General features: G+C 48.9%; 1 long non-coding RNA gene across 3 annotated transcripts; it reads left to right on the top strand.

Annotated features, from left to right (window-relative positions):
• Positions 1–1513: 1513 nt before the first annotated feature.
• On the top strand, positions 1514–23999 carry LOC149332559 (uncharacterized). 3 transcript variants are annotated; one of them, XR_016285239.1, is made up of 9 exons: positions 1514–1628; positions 1900–1944; positions 2136–2169; positions 2370–2471; positions 13246–13361; positions 14575–14604; positions 14703–14747; positions 16522–16581; positions 17696–18106. It is a non-coding gene; the product is annotated as an uncharacterized LOC149332559 (long non-coding RNA). The 3 variants fall into 3 exon arrangements; XR_016285240.1 differs by lacking the exons at positions 13246–13361; positions 14575–14604; positions 14703–14747; positions 16522–16581; positions 17696–18106 and adding an exon at positions 23572–23999 and having other exon boundaries at positions 1520–1628; XR_016285241.1 differs by lacking the exons at positions 13246–13361; positions 14575–14604; positions 14703–14747; positions 16522–16581 and having other exon boundaries at positions 1520–1628.
• Positions 24000–24010: the final 11 nt, after the last annotated feature.

Below are 24010 nucleotides of genomic sequence, written 5' to 3'. Positions count from 1 at the left end.
CCGAGCTCGAGGTTGTCTGCAGGCTCCGCGTCTCTGTTGATTACACTCTTGAGTTTTTGGGTGCACTGTAGAAAACTGCGGGTAAACTTTTCATCAAAGGGTGCGGCCGCGACCTCGTCACTGTTCAACTGTGGTTCATAAAGAGAATGGAGAGGAATTCCTTTCGTCGTTATACACACATACGGAGCGTTTATTTCAGCGCATGCTATGAGCGGAGAACTCGAGAGTAGGCGAAGAAACGAGCCTCTAAAAAAGGGCGCAGCGGCTTCCAGAGCGCTCACGGCGGACGGACGTGTTGAACGAGCGCTCCGGCGCGCTGCGCAAGATTCTATTTCTCGGGCAGGCGGACTTCGGCCCGCCCATGGGCCCTCCGTTCTCCGCTATTCTCAAGGCACAAGTCGTGCCGAATACGCGCGCGCACATAGGCAGTTCCGACGTGAAATTCAGCAGTGAAGTATTTCTCTCTCTCTCGCTGTCGAGAGAGAGTGCCGGCGGCTTTACGTCTGCCCCTGCGCGGGGTCTCCCGGCCACTGCGCACAATCACTTACAAAAAGAAGTAAACTGTATGTATACATAGCCGCGCGCTCGTAGCGTCCTGTCTCGGACTAATCGCGCGCGCGGCATACTGCACTAGCGGCCGGGGTGGGGCGCCCGGCCGCGTATACCGTCGGAGGTAGCACCCAAGGAGGTTCGTGTCACGCGTGCACTACCTGGCGAAGAGCGAGCGGGAAGTCAAGCCCGCCTGTTCGATGAACGCACAGAGGCTCACCACTGTTCTGTCTCGGGTATAGAGGCTAGAATATCACGGGTGCGCGCAGTGCCGCGGGCCACAGGAGCGCTTCGAGACTGTCCGGGATGATTCCCAGCGCCCTGCAGGCCGCGAGAATCTCGCGACGCGGCACTGCAGAAGCGGCACAGCGAAGGAGCATGTGCTCCAAGTGTCTCCACTGCGCCGCAGTCAGCGCACGCGTCGCTCGGGGATGGTGGCCGCTGCGGCGAGCGAGCAGTTTGCGCTCACCACGGAGCCGTCAGTGAAAGCAAGCAGATGGTCGCCTAGTTGCTCGTACAGCGAGAGAGCGAAACCGAAACCGAAATCCAGCTAAGAGCTACCACTGCCTTGTCACGTGAGGGCCTATTTCCCATGATGCTTTTCATTATATTTTTTATGACTAGGCTTCAAGATTGTGACGTCATGGTCCCTCCTAGTTTTTCTTCCTCCATGGTTTTCGATGTGGGTAGGTGGGGATAGATAAGGAGCCCTGTGTGGATGAACCAGTGGCGTTGTCGTGAACCAAGCAATCGCAAGGAAACGCAGAACAGCAAATAACTGATGTGAATTAAAGGGCGAAAAAATTTTGTTCAGTCGTTTTTTTTTTTGCGCTTTAGTTTGGTTACAATTTAGTATCAGGTTAAAATTTTATATTATTAAAGACAGTAAAGATGGCGCTACTCGTTACAACACTACAAGAAACGTCTTGTGTTGCTTCTATCCATCTGTGCACACCGCCGTTCAGTCGATTCAGTCGCTCCAGGTCGTGCTACAGTCTGGTTCGGAGGTTCGGATGTGCGGGTCGTCGCTCATTTTCACGCAAATTGGAAGCTGGAACAAGGGAGCCTTGTGCATGTGGGTAAGTAATCTTCTCTGTGCTTGTTATTTTATCGCACTGTTATTGTAGCCGTCTGGTTCGCATGCTTTTCTCGGCATCTGGTTCATGCGGTTGGGCCAGTTAAGCCTAGGCGTGTTGTGCTAACTTTTAGCTAGTTCTTCCGGAATGTGGGCGCATTTGTTGAACACATTTTCTTTTTTTCGCATAACGATGTTCCTTTTTGTCTTACAATTCCGAATTGTCGTAGTTTCTAGTTGTCGTGACTCTGTATATGCTCGTGCACGTGTTTCAGGTGGCCGTACTCTGCAGCGACGAAGTTTCCTGGTGTGCCCAAAGGGTGCGTTTTTTTGGAAAAACCTTTTTTTGCTCTTGCAGCTATGGTGATGACACATTGCAATCTTGAACAATCAGTGAGAGTAAATAACTGATTTAATGAGGCTGATGTTTTCGCACGATTGTGCCGCGCCTTGCAGCGACGCTTGTGAACTTATAATCCATGGCCGTTGCTTTTTCTTTTTTTTTTTTTAGGTCTGGCGCCCTGCGGTGCATTCATCGTTCACAGGTGAGAGCAGTTCGTTACCACCTCGCGGGTCTAGTGCCGAATCGCAGGCAATCGCGAATCACGTGATGACGTACCATATTGCTTGAATCTCGTGGAAGCAAAAATAACTGATTTAATGAGTCTGATACGCAATGCTTCATACTGCAAAATTGCTGAATGAAAACAAGAGAGGTCAGCATGGCTCTTCATTGCTCACGCAGGTATCAAGGCCAATGACTGTCTGCCCTGAGGGATTCCGGCAGTCTCGCATCATTTTCGTCACTGCCCTGTTGGGCTATTCGTATCGTACGTTCCAAACTCTGGTAAGTAGGCAGCATCGGCAGTAGAACTAGTATTACATGGCGTTGTTGAGTTATCTGCTCCAAATAAAGTATTCTACGCCCTGCCCTTGTCTTTCTTTTTTGGCCTACAAGCGTGAATACAGCCGGACTGCATGGTCGCCTTGTCTGACCGGCTGTGGTCTGGAATGTGCTGTCTTTTTGTTGCAGCGATTGGGAAGAAACGGCTGACTTCTTGTTAGCTGCTTCTGTTTCAATTTGAGCCTTGTGGCTCATATTTGAACGCACTGATCTGTGTATTCGATTGCTGAACTCTACAGGCCGCCGGGGGTGGCGGCTGCGAGTCTAATGCGATACATAAGCGCCCTGAGTACGGAATGATGTCGTGCTCTGACTGGAGCCCAACTTTACTCCCTAGTGCAGCTCCCAACGTCCATTAGACGATGGCCTCGCCCTTTGGTCTGACCTTAATGTGCTTTCATTTGGAGTCCACTCTGTGAAACCTGTTTCACATGCTAGCTATTGAGCGGCGAGGCAAAAAATTTCGAACCTGTTCGGTCTGGCAGCTAGCAACCAGTTTTAGCGCCTCATTTTTACTATTCGCGAGCGTTTTCCCTTGCATGAGAAGCAGGTTTTACCCTAATCGGTCACTTGTCCGCATTGTTAATTTCGTTTTGATATCGGTAGGGCTATCGGAATTTGCGTTGGTTCCCTAACACACTCTTACCGTTACCCCAGTCACTTTTACAAGTTTTTCATGTTCAGGCTGTCACTGACCATTGTATGGGACCTAACCTAATGCTGGAAGCGACATTACATGGGCATATGGCATTTGGTGGTCTTCGAGAGACAGCTAGAGAGTAATTTCGACCACCTGTTGTTCTCTGAATAGCCCAGACATAGCACAGCACACGCCTGATTAATTTGGCACCCGACTACAGACGCTCTGCCAAAGCATTTTCGTCGAGTGCGAGACTGCACATAATTTGGCAACTTCGTTTTAGTCGCCGAGGAGGGAACGAGCTGGTCCGAGACCAATAAGGCACTCCAGTAGAGTGGAGGAGTGTGGGAAGTGCACTGACTGTACCGATACAGCGGCTACCGTAGTATTCGTGCTCTAAGCAGTACTTTTCGCTTTAAAAAAATCGTCTGATATGTGACCGCGCTGGAACTCATTCGAAATGGGTTGATGGCGCGGCATCCGTGTTGATTTTTCGCTCATGCTGCAAAGAGCACAGTCTGAAGGCTGGTTCACTTGCAGTATTCTAGTTCACTGTACTTGCAGGCATATGGGCGATTGAGCGGCGCGTCGCTGCGAAAATTTAAAACTTGGAAGCTCATCGCAGCGATGACTCAAAACAGGTTTTTCCGCCGCCGCGGCAGGATTCGCTAGCATTTTCGCTTGCATGTGAAACAGGCTGGAGAGTAGCCTCCTAAAATAAGCGGTAGAGCTCATGTCGTTCCTCCCTGCCTTTCCTCTTCTACATCCTCCTCCTCCTCATGTCGTCAGTCTCAAAACAATTGGATGTGAGGAAAGGGAAGGAGCAGCGACTATCGTTGGAAACCTTAACCACGGAATGAGGAAAGTGGACGGCACCGAAACATCGCTAGGGTGGCTAACTTCGCAGAACAGAGCCATTTCTCATTTCTCCCCCAGCGTTACGGGGCCGGGACTTTAGCCGTACGGCAACGCGTTGCTACCGTTACCAGACTTGCCTAGCTACGTTTGCCGTACGGTGCGGATAAAACTATATTGTTTTTCTGAGTAGAACAGCAGCAGTCATGCCCTCTTCGTGAGTCCGCGTCGTCTTTCTCGTAACCATCATAACCATTCTCCTCATACGCCAACTGTGCCATCCTGACAAATATGACCGAAATTGCACCAATATGCGCCAAAATTAACCTCTTCGCCTTAGCCAAATTTACCAGCCCTTTTACTTGTACGAAATGGTAGACAAAATTTTGCTTGCGATGGTTCCAAGGTCTGCAGAAAATGTTAGCGTATCTCCATCTGTTAGCTCAGTGACCGGCAAACCTCAATGTGCTGTGCTTTATAGCACATTGACTTCCTAGCTTCCAACCTACATAACTGCTTTCACAGATGCTCTGGTGAAATTTGGTAAATTTTGGGACCGCCGGAAGTATTCAGTTGACGTGAGCAGCGGCGCGTACTCGGAACGGCTTTAAAGGACTAGAGACACCATATTTTAGTTACGATCAGCCACCTCCTCTGTGACTGCCCTCGTTTTGAGCGAGAGCGCGGTTTCCTAAGTGCTTCTCTGCTCCGCTTGGACTCGCGTCCTTTAACAGAGTCTAACGTTCTGGGGCCTTGGACACAACCTTCCAGACAACGGAAAGCGGTGAAAGCGCTCCTGAATTTCGTAAGGGACTCGTGGTTGCATTCCCGCCTATAATCTTTAAGTTTTCAGTGCGCGCCCTCTGTCCCTGTGACATAGTGGTCGCTGGACACTTAGAAAACTCATTTCTTTGCCGCTCTTTTTCCTTTTTTCCCCTTTGTTCCCCTCCCCAAGTGTAGGGTAGCCAACTGGGCATCGCCTGGTCAACCTCCCTGCCTTTCCGTCCTTTTCTCTCTATATATATATATTTTAGTTCCGTGTTTTCTTCTTTCAAATCATGCGTCAGATATTAGAATACATGCATCACCACGAGTTATCTGCCTGCGACCGCTAAATAGTTTAGAAGAACCCCAGGTGGTCGAAATTTCCGGAGCCCTCCACTACGGCGTCCCTCATAGCCTGAGTCACTTTGGGACATTAAACCTCCACAAACCAAATAATTTATTATTGAATTTCTCCTCTCATGCTGTTTCGGTTTCTATCCCATCAACCGAACGATTATGGCGTTCATTACGTCTTTAAACATGCTGGTCGTATTGCAGAGACCTCCGCTAGGGTCTTCTTTCACTCCCTCCTTTATCACTTACCTTACGGCGTGGTTCGGGTGTCCGCCTAGATATATGAGACAGTTACTGCGCCATTTCCTTCTCTCAAAGCCATTTTTAGGGAAGAAAATGGCGCAGTAATTGTCTCGTTTCTCGGTGGACACCTCAACCGCGCAGTGAGGGAAGGCAGGAAGTAGGAGAGAAAGAGATGCCGTAGTGGAGGGCACCGGAATAATTTCGACCTCCTGAGGATCTTTAACGTGGACAGTTCAAACGACGCTATAATAGAGGAAGGAAAATGGTTTTGGATGAATCGCTCCGTGAGAAAAGGGGTGGAGGTGAGAGTGAAAGAGAAGAAAGGGATGTAGTGCAGGGCTCCGGAATAAGCACACGATGCCTTTTGAGTCCGCGGGCAGGACTTGAGATCCTTTTCTGACTCAGCGGCCTAACGCGTAACTATTGAGCCGCCAAGTGGAATGGAGCATAATCGGCTGATATGCAGGTCGATAACAGCAACATAACGTTGTGCGCGACATCGACATCGTGGCTGGTAAACAATTTGATAACGAGCTCTATACGGAACAACTTATTTATCTGCACATTTCTATATTGAAATTGTTCGGCGGACGGATCCCAGTTTCACGATGCTGTTTGCCGGGGCTGCCCTCCTGGCCCGGTCGACCAAGCACTTGAGGCGGTGAGAGTCAAAGTCGGGCGGGGCGGCCTCCCAATGGCCTTTGGATAGGTTTGGGATGCGGGGGATATAAGTGTTGCTTTGGCAAGCTCATACCACGTGGTATAGACGTGTCTGTGTCTTCCCCGCAGTGAAGGCATTCCGTTGGGAAGTCAGTGGGGTACCACTTATGGAGGAATTGTGGTGTGGTCAAAGTGTTTGTAGTCTACGAAGTGTGTGTTCTTCGTGCTTGTTGAAGTGAAATACCGCTGAAACAAACGCGAAAGCAAAGCGTCCTCAACGAAGCCAGTTCTGAGGAAAAGAACGAACCACGGGACGCACGTTCAAGCAAGGCAGAAGAGGAAGAGTTCAACTCGGTGAAGGTTGGCATTTGGTCATACTTCTCAGGACTGGAGCAGCTTCGAGCCATGAAAGAAACGGCTATCCGAGCAGGTAAGATATACGTAGCGATTTAACGCATGGTCTATGCCATGCTGGAGCTACTCTAGGAACACTTGTAACTGCTGTAGAGGTCGAGATTATTTTGCCTCCCAGAGGAGGTCACTCGTTGAACTCTGTAATTCATGTAGAACAGCTCAACTCCCCTCGCTATTACATGGTCCGGAGGTTGCTGCCCTGTACTATAGTCGAATACAACTCAAGAACGAAGAGGCTTCTCGCCGTCAAAGGGTCTTCTTCCAGCGAATGGCGTCGGCCGGTTCTCGTGAAGCTCCTTGCGTGACATTATGCAGGGAGGGGACTTCCCCTTTCATTTGCCACTTCCTACATTGTAACGTTATAGCAGGGTCACGAGAACTGCCGACGTCATTGACTGGAAGGGAATTTTTTGACGGGAAAGTCGCTTCTTTCTTGAGTTGTATCCGACTGTAGTACGCTATTTGCGGGAGAGACAAAACGCACTACAGTTGATTCGTTGCGGGATATCCGGAATTAGCTGCCTTTATTTGCGGATAATATTCAGAAGCATGTATGGACACAACAACCAGCTCACCGCCAAGGACGCACAGTCGGTCGATGCTCTCGGCAAGTAGATATAGTACAGTCTTTGTCAAAAGCAACCAGGCTGCATGGTTTGCTTCTAGCTTGTATTGTGGAGCCCTTGTGGCTTTCCTAAAGATCAAAAGGTGTTGGAATGTAAGAAGACCCCCGTCCTTCCCTTTAACGACCATTTCAGATTCAGCGAAGCCGTAAGGGCTTCACTGTACGAGCTAGAAGCAAACCATGCAGCCTGGTTACTTTCGACAAAGACTGTACATGGCGAGGATCAGTCGGAGCATGGAATTGAACGACCTAGTACAGACGCACCGACTTCAAAATGCACTCCTTAAGCAGACAAAAAAAAAAAGAAACGGAAGGGCGTCGATAGGAAAGCTACCTGAACACTGACGCTCCCGCGCCATGCCTGGGGCGGACATCCATCGCGAACAGGAAAACTGCGTCACGGTGTAGCGGCGCAAGGCAGGAAGAAATGAAAGATGGGTGAAGCTTCAATATAAGGTCAGGGGGATAGGCTATTCATGTAATCCAGGTGATAATGGAAGAGCAGTCACGCGGAGCAGAGGAATAAGCAGTAGACGAAGAAATACTCAACAGAATGCAGAAGCGCCTGTGGGCGATCGGACGGGAACGCATTTTTGCGCGTGTTTCGGCTAGCCTGTCACGCATGTATCTGAAAATCTTTTTTTCTTTATTTCTTAGCGCTTCCTGGGCAGGAAGTACAGTAAGTATACTGAAAATTTTATCGCACTTCAATATTTGAAACAGAGACTGACAATGGAAGTAGTCCTGCACATCTGCACCATGGATTATCAAGAGCCAGTCTAGTATAGGACAGACCTTTCCAAAGCACTACCTTGCGAATCCTTTAATAGGTTATCCCACTGTCTTCTCTGATGTACATTTGTGGCAAGGGGAGGGGGGGGGGGGGCTCTGCAATGTCCCTTCACGCCACTTTTGAAAGCATCCTGCGCGGTTCCATATTCCCGAGATCCACCCACCTACCAACTTCATCCTTGCTGACTCGGTCGCTAACAATAGAGTCACGTGACCTATGTGCCTCAGCACCTCCAGCCAGCCTCCAGCTACACCTCACACACGTTCTCGCAGCACGACTTACGCGTGACATCATAATCGCCATAATGGAGTACCACGCACTGCTTCACCCAGATTCCACGGTGCAGGAGGCGACAAGTGGATGTCACTGGTGTCTAGATTTTTGTGGTACTCACGGCACTCTGACATAGCGACCACTGTGACGTCGGTGCAAGCCGTTTGTACATTTCATCACCTGAAATAAGTACTGCAGTAATGGCAAAAAAGAAAGAACTGGTCAGGAAGGAAAGGCGTATGTGAGAAGAAAATGGTATCGAATGAAATCAAAATGAATAGAGAGAGGTAGGAGAATAACGAAAATATTCCATTTACGAACTCGTTTGAACTGCCCAAACTTTTTCCTGCCCAACATTATACAGTATATACATTGTTAGCAGGCTCTAATTTTATGACAGTTGGAAACCGGACGCGTTTGGTACTATTTAACCCCAAATAACTTTTGGTTGGGGCTTAAGTGACTCACAGCTCAAACTATCTAGCAGGGCCAGCTGTGATATTACAATGTGCCTGCGTGTTCCAGTCAAAAACGAACCATCTTGTGCATGACATACTCTGATATCTGGCTCTACTTCTTTTCCAGAACCTCGGAGACGGCCCTCGAGGAGGTCGTGTAAGACCAATAGGTTTTTCAATACCCTATGCGTGTGCGCCATTCTGCCCGAAGAGTGCTCCAAATGATGGCAAAGACAGTATTGCAAGCATTTCGAGGGTGGTGGCCGCTGCAGGGGAGAATAAACTTTTACACGGTTTCAACGTCAGGTATCAGGGTATCATGCTCTAGGGGGTCATGGTCACGTATTACGCGTGCTTAATGATGGGTCGCATGACAGTATGCCAATCGGTCATTTTTTTTGTAGCATGAGACATTGGCCACAGTCTCGCCGTTTCGCGTGCTCCCTCCATCGACCATACTGCGCATGCGCGAGGAGCGCGTGACGTCATTGCGCACAGCTGGCGCGCCTCGCCGCGCGCGTTTGGCGTACTCGCCGCGCGCGCTCGCCGCTGCCGCCGGCGCAGAGCCACGTGACGTCACTGCTCACGCTACGTATATCCTGGCATAGCAGAGCTAAGCCACTGCCAACTTTTTTTTTTTTGAGGAAAGGGAATGACGCCCTGATACCCTTGTCTCACTTATCTCGATGGACACTCGAACCGCATCGTAAGGGATAGAGGAGGGATTGAAAGAAGAAAGAGGTGCTGTAGGGGATGTCTCTGGAATAATTTCAACCACCTGGGGATTTTTAACGTGCACTGACATTGCACAGCACACGGGCCTAATCGGTCATGTACCTTGTTATGTGATGACGTCATTTCATGCGGACGACCACGAGATCTCGGCGGGTGTATGGCCATTGCAGCTGTAGTTCTAAAAAAATAAAAAAAGCTGCAATATTGGCGATCTTCTTCAAAGCGGCAGTTCAAGTAACTCGGAAAGTTGAACTAAACGAGTTTAAACTAAGTTTCATTCTGTATGCTCCTTCCAAACTGGACTCGTGTCTCTACGAAGCTCTACCTTCAGAGAGAAAAATGCGGCAAAGCTAGGCGCTCTGGAGTCACGTGTACGCCATTGTCATTGCCGACCAGGTTACGACGACTGCTGGGGAAATGCCTGCCCAGCATTGGCCACGCTTGCTTCGATACACGTACAATGTTTCTTTTGTAAAGCAACAATGTTTCTTTTGGTAAGCCAGCACGATCGAGATCAATATCAAAGAAACACAGGGTCAACAAGAAAAATTTTTGAGCGCTCTTTCGCGTAAAACAAAACAACATTTTTTGCAAATACGAACCACAATCTGTCTTGACATGCGAGCTGTATTCTGGTTGATTTATGCTTCACTGCTGAATACATCGTAGGCAGAAAACACAAAAAACAGCAACAATGAAAGGTAAAACTATAGACATTCTTTCTCTTACCTAAGACAGGGCCCACGTATCCAAGAGTTCTGACGCTCTGGCTGGGCCAAGTCTCTAAATAGATCGACACTATATAGTAGTAGTAGTAGAAGACGTTTATTCGGTCAAAATTTACAGGCCGAGCATGTCGACCGCCTGTGCGACCAGAAGTCGCTGTTCTTCCTCCCCTTCAGCGCCAAGCCAGTCGAGCCAGGTGGTGATGGATAAAGAAGGTGGGGGGTAGGAACCCGACTGCTGAGCAGCCGGGCAATAGAAGAGGCAATGGGCAAGGTCCGCATAGATACAGGGGCAGTTGGGACAGGAAGGGTACGATCTATAGCGATAGAGAAAGAGGCGAGACGGGGTGATGACTGCATTCATTTGAACGTGCCGAAGAAGGCGAGCCTCCGGCACTGTGAGTGATGGATGAGGGGGAGGGTAAAGGCGTTTGTCGAGGCGGAGCTCGAGGTATAGACCTTTTTCAGGTGCGCGCGGCCATCTTTCGACAGCAGCGCCGTCTTGCGTCTGGCCGATTTCTCCGCCATGTTGGCTTGGGTGGACGCCGCTGCAATACAGGAAGCGAGTACTCGCCACGCTGTTCAGCCTCACCCGAGTGTTGATTTTTGCATGATTTTGACCTGTAAAGTGTTGCAGTGTATGCACTGAGCAACTGTGAACAAAATGGCCCGTGCTTCGGCGAGCGGCGACGCGGTTGTCTCCCTGCAAGTTGTGCCGAAAATCGACATTAGAGGTGCGCTTCTATGCCAGTGTGCGCAATTAATTTAACGGCTTTCTGGTATCTATAATGGAGACATTTATCAATGCGAGCACGAAACTTGCTGAGCGCTTCTATGTTATAGTTATAAAAGAAAAACCGCTCCGTTCCGAGCTAACAGCAGTGTTGCTGTCAAGCGCTCAAGCGGTCTGCTCTGCGTTGCGCCGGTGACACGAACAGATTGAAACTGCGTTCGACCGCGTCTTTCACTACATTTTCCATCTGCACTGCACTAAAAAACAGTACTTTTTGTAGTGCTACATGGAGAAGGCACGGCTGGAGCGCATAAGCGCACAGAATTCTGTTGCGCCTTTTGGCTTTGCATAAATTTCTTGATTACTTCGTACTAACGGCAAAATAACTCGTGAAGCGTGCAAATGAATCATGGTCCACTCTTAGCGTGAACATGCGAGTGTGTGGCAGCGCTCTTCGGAGCGCCAGTGCTTCCGTCGGCGTCGCGCGTCGAAGCAAAGTGTCGCAGGAACAGAGGAAACTGGATTTGGAGCTTCGCGTCGTCCCACATTTCGCTAAACTCGGGAAAAGATGTAGTAGAGAGGCATCTGGCCTTCGGGCGTGATGTAATTTACACACTCGAAACTGGTGCACCTGCTGTGACAGTTCCTGAGGGCCGTATCTGCTTGGTCCGTCTCGGGTGCGGGCGCTGATTAAGGCCGAAAGAGCGAGAAAGCGCGTGCGTGTGGTCGGGTAGGCACTGCGTGCCTGCTGATTGCACGTCCCTAATAGCACATTCTTTTTAAACAATCGGCACTTTGCATTATGGCGCCAGTTGAAAATAGTATTTAGTCGAAGCATGAGGTGTCACGATGCAAGGTGGAAACGTCAAATCTGCGGCCTTCAGTCTTTTAAGTCCTGCTCGTTTATCGGATACATACTTCAAGCAAACAGCTGTGGCATTGGCGCAATCCATCATGGCTTTCAAGTACTGTCAAATAGCTATGTTTACAGTGCTGTTGTCGTTAATAATCAGTCGCCAGTGTCGGCAGTTATAACAAATGTTTCACGTAACCCGCAGTGCTGCTGCATCATTTCCCCGAATTATTACTTATGTTTTGGTTTTGCAAGGGTCACAGCAGACACATATCTTAGCGACATCAGCAGTAGGTGCTTGCGTGTAAGATATGTGTAGCTGAAACAGCCCGCAACCGCACTGCCGCCGTGGCTCTGTGTTTTTCACACTGCTCCGCTTCAAGCCGCCTTCGCTTCCTGTAGTTGTTTGAACAGTAGACGACTGCGCAGTGGTTTTCCGAAGACCTCGTTGCAGCTTAAATCGCATACACCCAAATCGGGCTCCTATCGCTAAGCAACCGCATACAGTCAACACGGAGAACCGCAGAGAACGCACGGGACGCACGGACACCGCCTTTCCGAACCAGCCAGAGAGGAGGAAAGCAACATGGCGGTGTTCGGCGCGCTGGGAGCGAGGCTAAAACTGAAAAAGGTCTATACCTCTTTTATGGTGCGGCGAAGGGTGAGTCTCCCACCGTCCTCCGAGGGCTTGGGCCAGGGGATCAACGGTGCCCGGAAAAGTGGACACTATATATAGGTATACTACACAGATAGATACAATATAGAGTCTGTGGTTAGACTACAACGCCACCTGTCGCATTAAAGGGACACTGAGGACAAGTTCATGCAGTTATCGTTCTCAGTAAATATTTATTCTTTGCCTCTTTATGGGTATGTTAACGTTTGTCCGGCACCAAAAGACGAACTTGTCGCGGAGAAAACTGAATTTAAAAATCTCCCCTCCAGTCAATTCAAACTCGTGACATCCATACAAAAGGCCGAGTTGCCACCGTTTTCAAGTGAATGGCGGTGTAGCATAGCATCCGAGATCCTCGCGCAAAAATCTGTGCCAACGCAAGCATTTTACTTCCGAAATCAGCCGTTGATGGCGACACCTGTTTTTAAGTTTTTGGCCTTTTTTTAGCTTGTACGAGCTCTGTTTTAGGTGAGTAAGGTCTCGTTCTGATTAGAACGCGGTGCGCTATCGGTTAAAGACCTACTTGACCGAAATTTTTCAAACCGTAAAAAGGTTGTTTTTTCATAGTACACCCCCCTATTATGCTACCCACAAAACATTACGTTTCAGTTTCAAGCAGTTAAGGTAATGTAATGAAATGGAGAAACAAAAGTCGCAAATGACTTCAGTAGCTCGAGTAACACTTTCTGACGAGCTAGTTGGTTAATGATCGTGTATGTTCTCCCTCTGTCTTCCTCTTTTAAGCGCACAGTTGTTTTCAAAAGTTCTAATAGCCGACTGCCCGCCGCGTACGATCTCTTATATTGCGAAAACTGGACAGTGGTCATGGCCGGATTTTGATTAGGAGGTGGGCAACTCTTACGATCAAACAACCGTGACGATGGATGCATGGGTGGCGCGTACGTACCTGCGCAGGTCTCGAGAGTCTTCCCAAATGCACCACCCGGTCCTGCACCTTGCGTTCGGCTGCACTTGCTTGGCAGGCCTGATCGTGTCCTTCCTCGTCGGAATAGGCCTCCTGATATTTAAGAGTGAGTGTAGGCACTGGTTCGCATGCTGCACACTAGACGCCGTCGGATAAACGTAATTACCTTCCTGTAATGAGTCTCATGTTTCAACCCCCATTCATATTAGACTATAAGTAACTATTTTCTTCATGACATTGCTAGCATATCAGTTTATTAAGGCGAAAGCTTTTATTGGCTCATACTGTCGTCCGTTAACAAAGCGTGTCACACGCATTTAACTCGGGAACTAAAAAGGTTAGAAGGAAACCACTGGTTGCTTCAGATAGAGGAGGAGAAAATGAAATTAGAACTGTAGATTAATTAATTCATTAATTATAGGCAAAAATGCCAAAATTACGTCGAAATAGCGCGGATGTCGATATAGCCACAGGAACGGTGTGACGTCACATCCACCGGAAGTCATCACGGCATAGTGATAATTGTCGCAGAATGGTCAGAAAAACGTCGGATTTGTGTCAGATTAGATGGAAAAATGTGTAATCAGGCGTAATTAACACTAAAGATCCCCGAAAGATGTATAATAAAAGTATCGATATAGCCACGGGAACGGTGTGACGTAACATCCACCGGAAGTCTTCACGGCATAGTGTCCTCGGCTTTAGCCTCTCAACACTTTAGTTGCTAAAGTGTCCTCGCGATTTTTAACACATGCAAAGGTTTTGCCAGTAGGGCAGATGGGTGCAGGCGGCTTCTTGCCCTGCAAGCAGTCGTCGCTAACGCCTTTATAAGAAGCATAAAACTCCGGGGAAGTTTCGTGACCACTAGGTGAATGCTACGAAAGGACCTGGTGACATTACTCGTGGTTCGGGAGGCGCATAGATGACCTTATGGTGCACTGCTTGCGAAAATTGTGAACACGTAATAAACCACAAAGAATGATACACACTTTCTGACACTGAGAATTAAACGTGGGTCTCCTTGGGTGAGAGACCATGCATGCTGGAGTGCGTATAGTCCAACTGCTCTTAGCTTACACCGTGGCTGCCACTGGACATCTCCAGGCTTATTTTAATACGATTCTGCAAGTGGTATGCTGTCGACGTACACGGACTATAAGTGCTTTTTAATGCCTCAAGTACGAAAACTATTGAGACGAAATACATTCACATGCCGCATGCTTCTGCTCTTAACAGGGCGATGGTGGGCCATACATCCTACCCCCACCCGGCTAACGGTGTTGATCGATTATTTTAACTGTGTATTTCTTCCCGTACAGCTGCAACGGCCAAGGTATTGAACACCTCAGGTACGCCCCGCATCTTTCACCGTCTTGGAGACGTGTTCGTGGGTAACTGTAGCTCTTCGCTCTTTTCTTCTTTAACTTTTTTTTTCCACTTCCAACAGAGGCGGCCAAACACGTGGACAAGCACAGCATCTTTCTTAGTTCCAGTAAGTGCTCGAGTTTCGCAGCGTTTTGGGCTCCGTCAAATCACATTTTTCGCGCCAGTATTGTCATTGCCCTCTCTTCCATTCCGAAGAAAAATACATAGTGGTTATGCTTGCCTTTAGAGAGGTTTGTCACTGACCTTGTGCTTTGTATAGCCAAGGTGAGATTCTCATCACTCTGTCAGCTTGATCGCATTCCCAATTCCAGAACGCAGAATTGCACTTGCTGTGAACTCAGAACTTGCACACAGCCCGCATGCAAATATCGTTCCTGGAACCCAGTTGGGCGTATTAACTGCTTTACCTTGCAGCTCAGCCGTAGCTCAGCTGTATAATCACACCAGCTGTACTCACGAAGCTTTTCCCATGTAAGAGTGGTCATTGTTCGCCTTACGTTGCCTCTCACGACTGTTCGGTTGCCCAAGTCGGCCCTCGCCGGAGGGCGCTGTCCGAAGTGGCGCTATGGAGTGGCTATGCGCAACCGTGCAGATTTGTACGTGTGTATTTAGCTGCCTGTAACTTTTTGCTGCGGAATGGGCACGCGGACGGAACGACACTGACACCGACAACGCAAAGCCGGGGGAATAAGTTAATACAGCTAGAAGTGTACAGTACAAGCAAAATCAGCCAGACGGCGAGCAGACGTGAAAATCATTCTCACGTACCACGCTTTCCCACGCCCACTCAGGCGCCGTCTGACTGCAGCAGCTGACCTTAGCTTGCAAGAACAGCCTGGTTAAACAGGGCTCACTTCGGCTTTTTACTTGTCAATGCGTCGACGCCGCCAAACTATGTTTCCTTATATAGGAACTCCGTCTTAGCCATACTTTTTCTTCACCGTCAGCAGTAATAGCCCAAGCCCCGTCCTGGGATTTCGCGGTTGTCCTCGTGAAATGACGTCATCGTGCGGCAAGGTTACGTCACCCACTGAAAAGTATGGGTCACATGTCCTAAACACCTCGCACATTATTACGATTTTCTTGCACTTATTCAAGACGTCCATGATCCCCTTCCACAGCATGACCTCGGGGCTTAAGGGACAGTAAGGGCAACAGTCCTTTTACTGCTTTAGCAGTATGACTTTGCTGTGTGACTTTCGTTTCCTCAAAATCTATGGTCGGCGTTGGGATCAGAGCATGGAGGTCTTCCTCCATGGATCAGAGTTTGCGAGGGCGTAGTGCGGAGCGAAGGAGTGCGAGAGAGAAAAGGAGAAGATGGATGGATAGATGGATGGAAGATAGGAACGTCCCCTTTGAAGCGGAGTGTACGTAGCAGCTGCCACCATGCTCGTTTTTTTTTCATTCATTTTTTTCTTTACATTTCTTTAAGGGTGCTATACATCGGTCCCTTTTCACACTTTTCTGTTGAGAATGCGTCTATATAGTCCGCTTTAAATGCTCGTGCCACATTAATGGAATGCCGTTTCAACTTTCAGCGGAGAACCCGGCGTGGTTAGCGTCGTCGCCGGTGTGTGCGAAAAAGCCGAAACGGGCAAGAACATCGTGACGTCACACGTGGAGCTGGGGAATGAAAAATGATTAAACATTCTGAAACTGTTGATTAAAGTTCCCGACATGACCCAAACGTCATCAGGGCACGTAATTGTACACAAAAATGTAACTGCGCTTTAAAGAAAATTGGGGTAATTAATCGGACCCCTGGCGGTCTGACTGCTAGTGAGAAACCCATAACCAAAAGGCGTACAATAGGACGAGTCGCAGTTACGAGTGCTAATTCGAAAATCGCGCAGTTTAGTCCTCTGCCTTGTTATGCGTAGCTCCGGACCCTGGTGAGCTGATCGAGGCCGCCGACACCAGCGCCTACGAGTGGCCATTCGGTGAGCCGCTTTGGGACTATAGTGATCTAGTTCACTATATCCGCGACTGTCCACGAATTCATTTAGAACATGGAGGAAACTCCCGTGTATATCCCGTGTGTGTGCCGGAAGTCATGTGCTTCCACAAGGACTACTGGGAGTCTGGCAGCCGGTGCAGCCAATAGTAACGTTGGATGCAGCGGCGTCGTCTGCTGTATCGTCTGCTGCGCATGAGCAAGCGGTTAGAGCAGGGGGAGCCTTCACGTCCGGCTTCAAAAAATGTGACGTAACGGCCTCTCCTGAATTCTTTCCTTCCTCCAAGATTGAGAGAGAGACCACTTTCAGTGCGATAAATTGGGATATATAACTTGTGAGGTCAGCTTTGTTTTTCGTTGGCAATTTTTCACAAGCTGCCAAGACCGGCCAAGACCCTACGCCATTCAGCGCCGCTAAGCCTAACTGCGCTTCAATGGAAGGCGACTCAGCCGTTTCCTTCCTTTTTTACGCCACGGATGTTGCCGGATGAGTGTTCAAAGCCACACGCCACGTGGTGGCAGTCAAGGGAACTAGAAGCGCTTGACCGTGGCCTCCGCGATCGGTTCCGGCGGCGAGCAACGCCGCGCTCTTCTCTATCGCGGGGGCCACGAGTTGATAATTTTCGGTTATGGCTTTCCATCAGGTTGTATTTTGTGCGTGTGACAAAAGCGGCGTTAGAGTTGCGTTAAAGGAAGTAAAAGTGGCATGTCCGCAGCCTTGGCGTGGTTATTACTTGGCGGAACCGTCCATTCTTCATCTGTGCCCGCTGCGTTGCGCCCATGAGTTTCCACAAGAACACTTTTAAACGCTGGTTTGATTCAAACTGGAGGGACTTGACATTTTTTTGTCTACAGCGAGTAGGCGACTTGTTACCACATGTATATTGACACCGTTTTTCATTGGCAGACAGGAAAGTTGAGTGACTGATTCATTTATTGCTTAATTGATCGATCGACTGATGGCTGGCTGGTTGCTTAATTGATCACTTAATCTATCTATTGGTTGATTGATGGATTGATTCTTCACGTTAAATGCTTCTCTTTTTCTTCCTTGCATGCTTGAAACGACCGGTCATCACGGGTGCTCGAAATGTCATCAGGCGACCTGCTCAACACATCGGGGATAGATGTTTGAACACGCATCCCTATACCTCCTCGCATCTGCATGTGCTCAGTCAGTGCCACGCACGGACGAATGTTTTATGCATCGCTGTGTACATTAATTAACGTACAGGCCGAAGACGTGCGGCACGTCAGGCACAAACGCATACGGCGTGGGAATAAGCTATCTCAACCGACATCTAATCGGGCGCCTAAGCAGCAATAAATATATCTAGATATGCAACTAAGAAATACAGCAATGGAGCATGACAAAAAAATCTTCGTTTGTGCGTAACTGCGGTATCTCATAAAAACGTATACCGCCTTCTGAGTCCTAATTACGTGGCTGAAATTTTCTCCCGATTATTGTGAGATGTGTTGACCGATGCAATAAAGAAATTCATCGCTGATTTTCTGTTCTCGATTCCACGGCAACATAATTTTTTACTCCCATATACGCACATTAGTGTTTAGAGTGCAGTGAGCCTTTGAATGTGATTTCGTCGTCGCTTTTTCGTTCCGTCACTGCATGGGCTTATTGTGGGTGGTGGCCTCTGGAGGGTGCAGGTGGGCAGCGCATTTTTACTTGAGGATATCCGGTGCTCCATCGGAACACACACACATCTTCCTCGGAAAGGGGACTCTGCTGCCAAAGCAGTAAAACCAGCCGAGCGGAGTCAAACTGCAGGACATAGTTACTCAATAAAGAGCGCTACGGCCACAGGACAGAGAACACCACACGCAAAGAACTGTTGTTTGAGTAACTATGCAAAACCAACTGGCTCAATCTGTCGTTCTTCTACACTGCAGGACAGTAACCGAAGCTCGTTCGCAGTTGTACTAAATAAGCTACCGATTAGATTAAAGGCGCTTCTTGAACAGTACGCCAAGGACGGTCTGCAGGAAGAGTTTAGCAAAGATATAGGGCGCCGGACTAGGCGTTTAAAATAGCGTTTGCTCTCAATTTCTCTGCAGAGTTGCTCATCGGTTACTGACTGCTTACATATTCGCCTTGCAGCCTTTCTTTTATTTTCTGTCGACATCATTCCATCACATGTTAAGACCAACTGCCCCTTTGGTAATAAACGTCGTCGGAGAGCGTCTCTCATGGCATGAGTCGCATTGGGATGTTAAACCCCATTAACCATCCAACTGTTGTCGGAGTCTTCATAATGCAAAAGCGACAACGGGGGAATGGCAGAGGAGGTTTGTCTACCTTCAAATGGGCGAGCACATGAGAGTTCGAGACGTGGTAACTTCCAAGTAAGTTATATACTGCGTTTATCGAGTGCTGACTGGTTGTTACTGGCCCTTCCAGTGTCGCCCCTAGCCACGGATACAGAGAAAAAAATTGAGAGTCCTGCCAGTACCACACACAGAGCAAAGTGCGGTAGATGCCACGTGGCTGTGGAGGCCATCTTGGCAGCGGCGTTGTAATTGCTGCGACGGAGGAGGCTGACAGCAGCCGCTGCAAGAGCCCTGGACTATGGGGTCCCCTCCCGGACGGGGAGAAATTTATTGGACCAGATAGCTGTTTTGCATCGTCATCACCATCAATGTTAGAGTTTAGGTAACTGTCACGCCACTTGCGGCATTGAGATGAACCGCACTGGTCTGCTTGCGGCCGGTGACTTTCTTTAGAAACGGAATTGCCGGACGCCGCAGATAGTTGGCATCCAAATGCGTAGGTGGCGCCACCATCTGGTGACCTCCAAAAACTGGTCGCAAGTCATTACTACGCCAAAATACGCCGATAGGATAAAAAAAATTCGCTGTGGCTTAGCGTGGCTAAGCCCGGTAATTGCGAAAGCAATATCCGTACCTACGCCATGGTACAGCTGGTGGTGTAGCTGGTGGTGGTGCTTGTGGTTAGACTTGTGTTGATGCATCGGGTATACAATCCTATCCAATCCATTCCAAACCAATGCAATTCAATCCACTCCAATCCAATCCAATGCAATGCTATCCAATCAAAACCAATCCAATGCAATGTACTGCAATCCAATCCACTGCAATCCTATGCAATCCAATTCACTCCAATCCAATGTAATGTAATCCAAACTAATCCATTCCAATCCAATCCGATGCAATACACTCCAATGCAATCCACTCCAACACAATCCACTCCAATCCAATGCAATCCAATTCAATACAATCCAATCAACTTCAATCCAATCCAATTTAATGTAATCCAAACCAATGCAATCCAATCCATTCAATCAAATCCAATCCAATCTAATCCAATCTAATGCAATCAAGGTCAAATGAAGGTCAATGGTGGTCACCGCCGCGGCACGATGGTGGTCACGGGCCGCGGCATGGCAAAGGCGTGAAAGTGCAAGTAGTATTGCTTTCGCAATAAAAAAAATAGAGGCACAATTCTTACCGTCATTTCGTCTGCTGGAGCAGGTTATTCGACACGTGATGTTTTTAGACTTCTGAAGAGCTGAAGGCTCGATGCTCTCAATCAAATTCTGGCCCTTTATTATAGACCGTTTACACGTGGCCGCCGCGATCTGCTCCGGCGGCGGCGCGCGCCGTTGCAAAAGCGCGCTTCGATCGCGGAGGCCACGGTTTACAGCGCGCAGTTCTTCCGTTTGAGACCAGATGGCGCCACAGGTGCGCTCAGAGCACGGCGTCATTACTTGCCTCGTAAGTTGCCGGCGTGTATGCCTCGACGCACCAGTGGAAATGTGGAAAGATAAAATACATGCTCTGTTGTGGATTGCAAATATTGCGACAAACAGTTGGGGCGGGATGCGATCGTTTGCGAGCTTCACGGAACCGAACTGCACAAGGACGTACTGCCCCTGTTCGCGCCCGTTCGGCATCCACCCGTTCCGAACGGGCGAACGCAACACACATGTTCGCCAGCGGAAGACAGCGAATATAGAAAGGTCTCGATCTTGGAAAATCTGCGACGGTAAGCGCGCAACATAGCCGCATGAACGAGCTGTCCCGCCACCGAAACGTCACAAAAAAAAGACGACGTACGCTCCTATACCGCTACTGCATATTGTGCAGTGCATAGCCGTGCGAGCGGACAACGCTTACCGTCAGTTCGTGTATTACACACCGTCTTGGTGCTACTGTTAAACTTCGCTCCAAGTAGCGCGATTTTCGTGGACCACAATCGGAATAAAGCATTTGTGTGACGGCTGCTGTGCTCTGCGGTTGTCACTTCCTCGCGATCCATGCGAGACAGTCACTAGGAGTGACTCCGGCTGATTGTTTACAACCAACGAGACCTCGAGCACTTTCATGTCCGCATATCGAGCATGGAGCGTACCACACTTTTATACTATATCAGGCTGACATAATTGCGAACTTCATGTAGTCAACGCTCTTCCATGCACGCGTTATAACAATTATATCGCGGAATCCTTGTAAACGATTGCATGCCAGCTTGTGAAGGCTGCTTGATGCATGGTACTGCTTAAATGATTGGGTAACATTTGTTTGTTTATTTTTGTCGCCTTCCTTTGTTTAGCAAACTAACAGAAAATATTTTAGGTTGCCTATGCACCTTTAACAGGTTGTAAACAAATGAGTACGATGTGCATGTGAGCGTTTTAGAGCAGTCTCCGCACGCATGTACATAATACGACAACGACCTGCGCAGCCGCAGGGTCATTAAACCGTGTTGTTTTAGATAAGAACAATAAAAAAATACTAAGCAAAGCCTTCAGCGGCATTCAGGCGATCCACCCGCTCCCTCGAACAGGCGGAGAGCGACATGAAGCCCGATCACGTTTTCACGTCTAAAGTGATCAAATTCGGGTTTTCACATGCTCTTCGAAGCTTCGGACCAACCACAGTGTCGTCTTCCCACTCCTTTACAACCGTATCAGCTGAAAAACTGCCTGTCGGAACCGAAACATCAGACTCAGCAGCCGTCGCGACGAGGCGCACGCCGAGCCCGCCGAGCGGTTAGGAGGCGAGTAATGGCGGCGTGATCACGTGATCAAAGATGGCAGCCCCCATGATACGCCGCTGTAAAGCGTCTATAGTTACATTTCTCAGACCTGTGTGCTATGTCATACCGACGCGCCATTTTCATGGGGTTAAAGTGCATATATTGAAGTCTTAAAGGGTCTGAAAAAAAAATTACTGGCTAAACTTGCGGTTTAGTAAAAATTTCGACGAAAGTCATGTGCATTTCTCTCTCCACGATGACGTCCCTTCATTACACCTATCTTTCTCTCTTCCTATCCTCCTCTCTCTCTTGGCTTGGTTTGCCTTGGCTTCGAGCCGGTCCGCTTGGGAGCCAAACGAAGCGCACAACTACAACGGGCCCCAGTTACACTACGATTCATAGTCTTCAGAAGACTACGATCCACAGTGCGCACACTGTGGCATAGAAGCAGACCTACACCACATCGCATGGGCCTGTCAAGATAACACTGAAATAGAAAATGCAAAAGAACCAATGATTGAGCTGTTAGAGGAAAGGCTGTACATCTCAGACGCGGACGTTCAGCGGGAGCTGAGCGGAAAGTCAAGAGCGGCTTCAGGTTCCAACGGGACTCCCCGAATAGGGAGACCGCCCACCGATTTTAGGTCTAATTAAAATATTTTCATCATCATCATCACGAAAATTCAGGATGGGCTCTCATTAACGGCTCTCGCCATCAAACGACAAACATATAATACGCTTATCTTCACCGTCCGCTTATCTTCACCGTCAATCGCAATCAGTGGCCAGCCAGACTAGGCGGTCGAAATTTCCGGAGCCCTTCACTACGGCATCTCTCATAGCCTGAGTCGCTTTGGGACGTTAAACCCCAAAAGCCAAACCAATTTTCAGAAATAAGCGTGGAAATTAGTGGCGGCCACTGTCAGGTCTGCGTGGGTGGTTCGCACAGTTTTGCATGCGACTGTCACCTTACTAAAGCGATAGCTGCATGACAGACTCCAATACGCACATGCTCCTTGTGAACCAGCCGCACTTGGCACATTTTCTTCTGGCAGCGGGTGAACGCTGAAGTTTTACTTTACTGCTACAGCTTGCTAGCACTACGACATCATCATTTTCCCCCTAAGTAATTAGCCCCTATACCTCGGACAACCTCGCCTTAATATGACGTCATCGCCCTCCGTATTCGCTATAATGTTTCCTGTCCTTCCTGTAGTGCCATAGAACACTGAGGTCAGTCCTACGGCTGTCTGTCGGGAAAACATGACGAGTGACGGAACGAAAAAAATTACCGACGATTACGTTACTTCCTAATGCGAAATTTGAGCGCAGCAAATAAGCTGTTTCACCTTTTCGATAGATTGAGGCAAAGAAATCGAGCAACACATGTATGCGCTATCACAGAATTTTTTTTTTATTTTTCACACGTATTCGCAATTTCGGCTCGGGCGGTGCACATATACAGATCCGCCGCCACCGATCTGGCTCTCTGATTGCCACCGCACAGGGGTTGCATTGGAGGAGGAGCGAAGAAAGGAATTAAGTTCGAGCCGGCGCTTTGACAACCGGAGACTCGCAGGAAGAGGGGGGAGGGGGGCGGCGTGTACACCCAGCGGCAAACGATGGGGGCAGAAGCGCGCGCAGCAAGCGGACAACACGATAAAGGGAGGAGGGAAGAGATAGCAGCGACTGACTGATGCCGCTGACGCCGATAGCGCTGGGGGGATGAAAGGGGGGCGGAGCTGGTTACGAGGCCGACGACGACGCGAAACCCAGGAACGGACGCCAAAGAGCTGCGCTCTAAAAAAAAAACCTTTTCTGTGTTGTCGATGTGCTACAGGGGATTGCTAATGATGATGATAATACATACACTATGGTACTCGGCCCACTTGTGCCATGATGATGACCCTGAAGCCTAATATGGAACACAACGCTCTTCCCTCCTCTTTTTTCCCTCAGGATGAAGAAGTAGCAGGCCAGAGAAAAGTTCCTCCGGTCGACGTCTCCGCCCTTACACAATTTAACACTTTCTCCACCTCATTTTCGTACATAAAATGGAAAAGATCTGAGATGAAGTGTGACAGTATCCACGGCACCTCCAGAACAGTTGAAGCTCCAAGTACAAAGTTTGAGCAAAGCGAAGAGAAAGACGAAGCGACATCTAGATACAAACAAAGAGGTCCAGGAGGCACAGGCTAAGGACGACTGCCGACGAGGACCCGGGGGTCGACTGGTGAGAAGAGCTCTGTTACTCCCGACGTCTTCGCCACAAGACCTCGAGTGCTTATGTACAGAGTCGACGTCCTAGTCGCGCATCTAAGCGCTCCTTCGACCGGGGTCGCGATCTGCCACATGGCGAGACGAAGCGCGCTTGGCCCGTCCACTTAAGCCAGCCTTG

The sequence above is a fragment of the Amblyomma mixtum genome, chromosome 8, assembly GCF_055824585.1.
Source record: "Amblyomma mixtum isolate Tamu chromosome 8, ASM5582458v1, whole genome shotgun sequence".
NCBI lineage: Eukaryota > Metazoa > Arthropoda > Arachnida > Ixodida > Ixodidae > Amblyomma > Amblyomma mixtum.
The sequence above is the reverse complement of the archived record's forward strand: the minus strand, read 5'-3'. Positions and strand labels throughout refer to the sequence as shown.